We start from the raw sequence: 8485 nt of genomic DNA, 5'->3' as shown, positions 1-8485 counted from the left end.
TGAATCACCCATACAGAACTATGACGAGCAAGGAAGCACAGGACAGAGAGGGTATATAAAGCTGGAACAGCCAACCGGGAGAGGGGGCGTGCCTGGAGGATCCCAGGGAGCTTCAGCGCATTGACTGCTGTTCTTAGAGCCCCACTCAGCAAGAGCCAGATTTTAAGCGTGCGATGTTTGGGAGCTGAGCCTGAGTGCAGGTAAGTTCAGGGGCTGTTGTGAGTACACTGTAAGTCTGACATGCGCATGAGAAGAAGCAACGTGGAGTGCGCGTGGAGCGACGATTCCGCGCCGAAGGCTGCAGCGTAGAGCGTGGGGAAAGTACCTCATGGAGCGTCCTACCATGCCGAGGGGTAAGCGATGCAGCTGAAGGAGGCTTGCGTGGTAGTAGCAGAAGTGTCTGCGTAGTGTAAGGAGGGAGCCGTGAGCTCCGCCTGTGGTGCTGTGTGCTCACATTCTTAATATTAACCTATTCTCAGCTGTCTCAGCTGTTGGAGGTTAGTGGAGGTTAGTGGCTCCTCCTTCCCAGGTTTTAAGCCCGCCCTCCTAATAGAGGTAAATTAGAATTTTAATCCTAATAGAGGTATATTAGTATTTTATCTGGTAGTGTTAGGACTTGCGAACAGGTGTCTGCCTTGTCGTGGCTCGCAGGCTTACAATGCTTTGGTCAAAGGGTTAAACTAAATGACCCTTTTTCAAGAGTTTATATAAGTTTTTTACTGTGTGTTTTTGTCATGTTGGATGTAGCATTGGGCTTCTCTGTCGTCTGAAATTAATAGGGTTCAGCTCCGGACTACCCCCCGCTTCAATCATATGGTAAAAAAAAAAAAAATGTGTCTGCTAGGATTGCCTTTTTAAAAATAGCAACGTGAGAGTAGAAATAGAGAAGGGGTTTGATGAATATTGGGTGCAAGAGAGTTCCATACAGTAGGTAGGAAGAGATTAGTGAAACATTTTTCTAAGATGTGAGAGACCTGTAGAGGTAAAAGGTAAAATGATGAGACATACTGTACAGTACAAGGGTATAGCGTAGGAGTAGGAATGTAACGGGAGATTAGAGTTAAGATATATGGAAGTGCAGAGGAGTGTAGAGTTTTAAAGGAAAGGAGGAGGATTTTGAAGTTTATGCGGAGATCAATAGGAAGCCAGCAGAGAGATTTCAGGAGGTCAAAAGCAGTTACGAGTATAGAAGCGCAAGAGATAATTCTAGGAGCAGCATCTGAAATAGATTGCAAGGGAGGAGGAAGGCAGGGAGGCCAGATAAAAGAATGTTGCAATTGCATCACTGTTGCCTACATAACCCCTGAAGTGTCAATTTAAGATTAACCCCAATCAATGACGAAAGGCAGCAACAAAATTGCTAAGCAATGAGCTGGTGACCCATTTGGAGGATAATGGGTTAACATTTGCACTTATGTACTAAAAAAAAATACTTTCAAGCCAAGTATGATTTAAATTCATAGAAATGCTTATCTGTCTACAGATAAACAACCTTGGGGTTATCATGTACTGTATAACAGACTAGGAGAGTCTGCGCAATGTCGCACTAACAGGCAGTAAAACATGAATGTTCTTGGATAAAGTGTCTACAGTATGTCCTGGAATAAAGCTTCCGTTGGAACAATGCTGATGTTTTGTATGCAGTTTTGGTCCTATTAAGCCCACACATATATAAACAGAAAAAACAGTCAGAGCTAACTAGACATCCAGTACCAGGCTAAAATGGTATCTATAGTTGAAATAATATATAGACCCAATAGAAAAGAATACATACAGTAGACTAGAGGCAATATAAATTGGCAATGTTGCATATATGCATATGAGAGTGTCTACTCGATTGATAAATAAACAATTATATAAAAAATAAACAAACTGTTGTATGTATTGGCAAACAAATGTGCATGAATAAAACAATATAAAAATCCAAAAAAGGATATGATTTGACTTTGGCAGAACCGCAGCTTCTTAGAGGACAACCTGCATCCACATGAATCTATTGGAAAAGGAAAATGAGAAGCGCGTGCCGCATAGTATAAGTCTGTAAAACATTTATTGCCAGAATAAAAAAGAATGAGGTAGCACACTCACAAAGGGAGCTAGATCATGCACATTTAGAGAGAAATATCTCTGACGAATCATACTCATCTGCAGGGGATCCACATTGAACTTCCAGACCTCCAGGTTGTTTGTGACAGAGCAGTGTCCAGGAATCCAAGCCAGTCCGTATTCCAATGGCTTGTCCCTCAGAATAAGTCGCAGCTTGTGACGAAATTCGCAAGGAAGCTTTTGATACCCGGCACTACATTATCAAGTGGCGACAAGGTCGTGGCCGGATCGTGCCGTGAATACCATTCAGGCTGGTAGCTGTGAATTTGTTCATCCACATCGGGGTATTTCCTACATTGCGACGGGTAGCCTGCATTTGGAGAGCTGTGTATGCAGTCTTGTGATGGTTCTTCATCTTCGTTGGTGGTGATATATATGCACAAACTCTCGTTTTAATTTTATTCTTTGTAAGTGTGCCTGTTTCCTTTGTCCTTCCCTTCCCCAATAAATTACATTTATTATGCTATGGGGTTGAACTCTCTTTTATTTATATATATAGGGAACCATGTTAAAAATGGTTATTGAGGCAAAAAGTGACACTGTGTGCTCATTTGCATGTCATTTCCCAGAATCCCTTGCTGCAGTGGAAGTGCTGTATGCTGGGTGATAATGGGGAAAGGCGGGGTTGCAGACCTGCCTAAGACATGCAGATGAGCATACAGTTATATTTGCATATTTGCTTTCCTGTGGAGGGTTTTTGTCACTTTTTTTACTCACCATAACTTAACTCAGTATTATGGTTTAGCCTATCCCATAGCCTCTCTTGCATTCCCAGTAAAATCAACCCCACACTGATGAGACCCATCAAGGTCGAAACAGCTGTCTGTGGGTGGTTTTCTGGGTATGCACCTTAACCCTGGCTGTGCTCAAAGCTGTGACCATGCAGCAAGCTTAAGCCTATAGGGAACCATGTTAAAAATGGTTATTGAGGCAAAAAGTGACACTGTGTGCTCATTTGCATGTCATTTCCCAGAATCCCTTGCTGCAGTGGAAGTGCTGTATGCTGGGTGATAATGGGGAAAGGCGGGGTTGCAGACCTGCCTAAGACATGCAGATGAGCATACAGTTATATTTGCATATATATATATATATATATATATATATATATATATATATATATATATATATTAGACAGAGCCAGTCAGCACACTGATACAAAGCATAAGGCAGATGCCTGTCCCATAGAGATAAACAGCAGAGTTACCAGTCCATGAACCAATAAAAGAGACAGCATACAGCAAGGAGTAATCCAAAAAGTGATGTATTCAAAACACACTGTTACACGAATGCCAACATTTCGGTCCCACAGGGAGACCTTCTTCGTGCCGTTCCTGAGGAAGGTCTCCCTTTGGGACCGAAATGTTGGCATTCGTGTAACAGTCTGTTTTGAATACATCACTTTTGGATTACTCCTTGCTGTATGCTGTCTCTTTTATTGGTTCATGGGCTGGTAACTATGCTATATATGCTATATATATATGCTATATATATATATTTGAGGTGTTAAATGGTCCATATATATATGGTATATATATATATCAGAGGCATAACCACCTACCCTTGGGGCAACTACCCCATTCACCCAATCCCTCTACCCCAAGAAACATTAAAAAATACAACAACCATACTACCCACCTCCTCTACCCTCCTCTACCCCCAACAACCCCCCCTCAACACATACAGTACCATAATGGGCAAAATTACTATTATCCAGATATGGATAATTGCTCATTTGCCCATTAAAAATAAAACATTATTAGCCAGCATCACATGGTACATCCCTAATACGATTGGTTCAAGTACCCTGTGACATCTTCCATTTTTTAAAGGATGTGACATCATCTTAAAGGGATGATGACACATCCTTTTAAAAAATGGCTGCTATCACATCGTACTTAAACCAATCGGATTGGGGATGTACCATGTGATGCCTCACATGGTATATCTCACAATCCGATCGGTTCTAGTTCCATGTGATTGCAGCCATTTTTGTAAGGATGTAACATACCTCCCTTTAAGATGATGTCACATCCTTTAAAAAAAAAAAAAAAGAACCGTGTCACATGGTACTCTAGCTAATCGGATTGGGGGAGTACCATCTGACACTCAAATGTGACATCACAGGCCTTTTATAAGGCATGTCATTTGACCTTAAGAAGCTGACAGAGCAACATCCGCCCCATTGGATTACAAGTACAGATGAAGATAAAGAAGAAGATGGACTTACCGGCTGTTGAGGATCATTGCGTTGAGTGTCAAGAGGTTCCTGCTGTTGCTGATGGCCTCGGAATCGGATGGTGAAGACGTCAAAAGTAAGAAAAACATTGATTGTATTTCTATTCAGTGCAAATTTTTGCTGCTTGGTTTTTCTAATTGCGGTTAGCCGCTAAGGTAATGAAGCTGCCTGTAAATGTATTTTTATTACATTGGGTAGAAGCCGGGGGTCTCCGGAGCTGGTATTAATGTGTATCAGCTCTGGAGACTCCTGGCTTCAATCCGATGCAATAAAAATACATTTATTGTTCTAAGCCCTACTCTCAAATCCCATCTCGCCACTCTTGGGGTGGAGAGATGAGAATCTGTGATAAGCTCGCTAGTTCAGAGCCTCGATAATATTTTCGGGGCTACTAGAATAGCGTGATCTTATCAAAATTTAGCTTTTTTTTCACCCGCTCGGTGTGGATGAGCAGGAGCGCGACCGCTCGGGAAAATGCACTCCACAAACGAGTTTGGCAGGTTATCAAAGCTTTCTGAACAGCAAATTGGCCAAATCGTTCGGGAACTACACAAAAAGCTTGATGAGTTAGTTATCAAACCTACTAGAATAGGCCCCTCTGTGTTCTTGTTTGTGTCACGTTTTTCTCACACTTTTTGTTCTTGGAGCCGTCAACTGGCAATGATTAGATTACTCTTTAACATTAATGGAATATTTTTTAAGGCTTTTTTCCATAGCATTAGCCCGTTGGATTTTCACAGTTTATTAGTTCCTGGGAGTCACTTAAGACCCTTGAAGGAACTCAACATTGAGGAGGTAAGTAGTTGAATTGTATAATTAACCCCTATGTGCCAGTGAGGCTACCTAGGCTCCCTTTAAAATGTATCCTCACTGGCACTCAAGGATTTAATGGCCGCTATATATATTGAAGTGTGTATTTTCATGTCTTTAATGCTATGTATATGTAGTCGTGACCCCTGATTCACCCCGAGGAATGGGAGGTTGCGCTTGCAAGGAGTAGATGCAAAAGCCCGCGAAGGAGGAGAGTACATTTGGCGGGAGAGGAGCAGTCCCTTGACCCAGGAGCCCTACGGGGAGGGTCAGGGGAGAGCGTTTAGCCTATGGGCGGAGGAGTTGCCAGAGATATAGGCAGTGGTTGCTCACATGTGGGGTTACAGCTTCGTGGAGAGATGAGGAGATGGAGATACTGCGCAGGGAGGTTGTACCCCAAGGCGCAGGCCAGGTGCCCCCGGCCCAGCTAGCCCTGAGTCACCTTAGAGACAAGCTGAGCTAGGGACCGCCTTAGTAAGGGTCTTACCCCTGAACTGTTAGTATTGTCCGGGACTATTCTGTCGAGAGGGAGATCGGGGCTCAGACCCCCTTGGAGTTGCCAGAGTCTGAGAGGGAGCGCCCGGACCCTAGCGAGGGAAAGAGCGTTGTCTACTCAGAGACCCTTTTCGAAGATCGTAGCAGTTCTGAGCACCGGAGTGCTCGGCAGGTATTTCATCAAGTGCACCAACTGTAACTCTCATTCACCCGAGACATAGTGGCTGCGCAGTCACCCATACACACACATAAGGCCTGTTGTGAGCAGGAGAACTGAGTAGCATATTTGGACATGGGGTGAGATCACCCTGTGGCGGGATTGGGGGAAGTGTTGTTGGCGTCCGCCGAGGCGCAAGTTATTGTTGGCGTCCGCCGAGGCGCAAGTGATGTTGACGTCCGCTGTGGCGTGTTATATAATGTGTACCTGCATACCGGAATGTCATGGCATGTAATGTATCGTGAGTTTGATCTACCAGTAAAAGAGATTGGTTTTAGAACTTGGTTGTGTAAGGGTAATTCTTGTATAAACGTCCTGCGAAGACTAACTCCCCCTTTGGCGGGATCTGTCGCAGGTGGAGGCGCTGCACCTGACATATATATTGTACGCACACCAGGCTCTCTGTGGCAGAGGCTTAAGCCCTGTGAGCCAGCAGGTAACACAGCACATAGTAGCAGCTTGCCAGTGATAGGAAGCAGGGTTACATATATTTTGTATACCATGACCTACAGCCCTATAAGCCAGCAGTAGCTGATAGAACTGCAAGCCATTTTAAAAGTGTGTGTGGTGGGTTATTAGGTACAATATGTAGGGGTGTGGTTAGTGTGAGGGGGATAAGAGTAGGTGCCCCAGGGAGGGTGGTCATCCAACCTCCCCCTCGGGGGTCGGCAGGTGTGGGGTAACCCTTTGTTTGCCATAGGGGATAGTAAAGCATTAAGAAGCAAGCCTTACTAGCCTGTTTGGTATTCAAATGGGGATAGTTTGGGTACTGCTACTGTATGTATATATTAAGAAGTGTATTAAGAAGGGGGGGAAGGAGCGTCGGGGATGGGGGGGTGGAAGGAGCACCGGGGACAGGGGGATGGAAGGAGCGGCCGGAACCGCCTCCCCTGATGCTTCTCCTCCTCACCCAGCCACACTAAGGAGCGCCATGGACGGGGGGTGGAAGGAGCGCCGGGGACAGGGGTGGAAGGAGCACCGTGGACCGCCTCCCCTGGTGCTTCTCCTCCTCACCCAGCCACACTCAGTAGCGCCAGGGAAGGGGAGGGGGAAGGAGCGCCGGGGACAGGGAGAGGAAGGAGTGCAGGGGACAGGGGGGTGGAAGGAGCGCCGGCGACCGCCTCCCCTTGGCGCTTCTCCTCCTCACCCAGCCACACTCAGGAGTGTCGGGATGGGGGAGAAGGTGCACCGGGGATGGGGTGGTGGAAGGAGCACCAGGGATCGGGGGAGGGACATGCTCCAGGCACAGGGGGGGTGGACGAGTGCTGGGGACAGGGGGGGAGCGAGCGCCTGGGGCAGGGAGGAATGCAGGGGGGGATGCTGTGAGGTGCAGGGGGGGAGAGTGATGATGGGTGCAGGGGGGGAGAGTGATGAGGGGTGCAGGGGGAGAAAGTGATGTGGGGTGTGGGGGGGGAGAGTGATGTGGGGTGTGGGGGGGAGAGTGATGTGGGGTGCGGGGGGAGAGTGATAGGGGGGAGATTGATGCGCGGTTCAGGGGGGGAGAGAGTGATGTGGGGTGCAGGGGGGACAGTAATGTGTGGTACGTACGGGGAGGGAGAGTGATGTGGGGTGCAGGGGGGGAGAGTGATGTCGGGTGCAGGGGGAGAGTGATGCGTTGTTCAGGGGGGAGAGAGTGATGTGGGGTGCAGGGGGGAGAGTAATGTGTGGTACGGGGAGGGGGAGTGATGTGGGGTGCAGGGGGGGAGATTGATGTCGGGTGCAGGGGGAGAGTGATGCGCAGTTCAGGTAGAGAGAGTGATGTGGGGTGCAGGGGGGAGAGTAATGTGTGGTATGGGTAGGGAGAGTGATTTGAGGTACAGGGGGGGAGATTTATGTGAGGTGCAGGGGGGGGAGAGTGATGTGATGTGCAGGGGGGGAGAGTGATGTGAGGTGCGGGGGGAGAGTGATGTGTGGTGCTCTGCAAGGGGGAGGGAACAGAGCTTAACGGGGGAACAGAGCTGGGAATGGGGGACAGGGGAATGGAGCTGGGAGGGGTGCGGAGACAGAGGGGGAGCGGGAAAATTAAATCCCGGGCAACGCCGGGTATATCAGCTAGTGTAACATAAAACAGACACATGTATAAAACCAAGAGAATGCACACCAGAGTGTATAAATGTCAACCATAAAGAAAGCAAAAAATAAACATGAGAGAGAAAGACTGCTATTGGCAATAAAAATCCACAGTTCTTGCCAGAAATAGAAAAGTGGTCTATGAATTATAAAATTGAGCCTCTCTTTCTGTATGTTTGTGAAAATGTTTGCAAACTTGACTCAGAGATACTGGCACATCTCTGATCAAGACTAGAGAGTCTACTGTATGTCCTAAGGCAATTTTGGAGCAGACAAAGTGTATCTTGACATGTACCATTTTATGTTGCATATCTAAAATAAAATTGTTTCATACCGTACATCTGGTACAGATTGTTTGAAGATTGAAAGTTATGCCACCATGAACTTGACAAATGTTATGGGATAAAAGTCTGGAAGCTGCAAGAGATGGAGGCGCTATCACCGCGAGTACGATTCGGGCAAGACCACAGAAGCCTGTCCTGACCTCCCCTATAACACCATGCGGGAGACTCAGGGCCACTGTTTTTCAACAGGTATGCACCACCCTACCC

The sequence above is a fragment of the Ascaphus truei genome, chromosome 2 (assembly GCF_040206685.1).
Source record: "Ascaphus truei isolate aAscTru1 chromosome 2, aAscTru1.hap1, whole genome shotgun sequence".
NCBI classification, from domain to species: domain Eukaryota; kingdom Metazoa; phylum Chordata; class Amphibia; order Anura; family Ascaphidae; genus Ascaphus; species Ascaphus truei.
Note: the sequence above shows the minus strand (reverse complement) of the source record.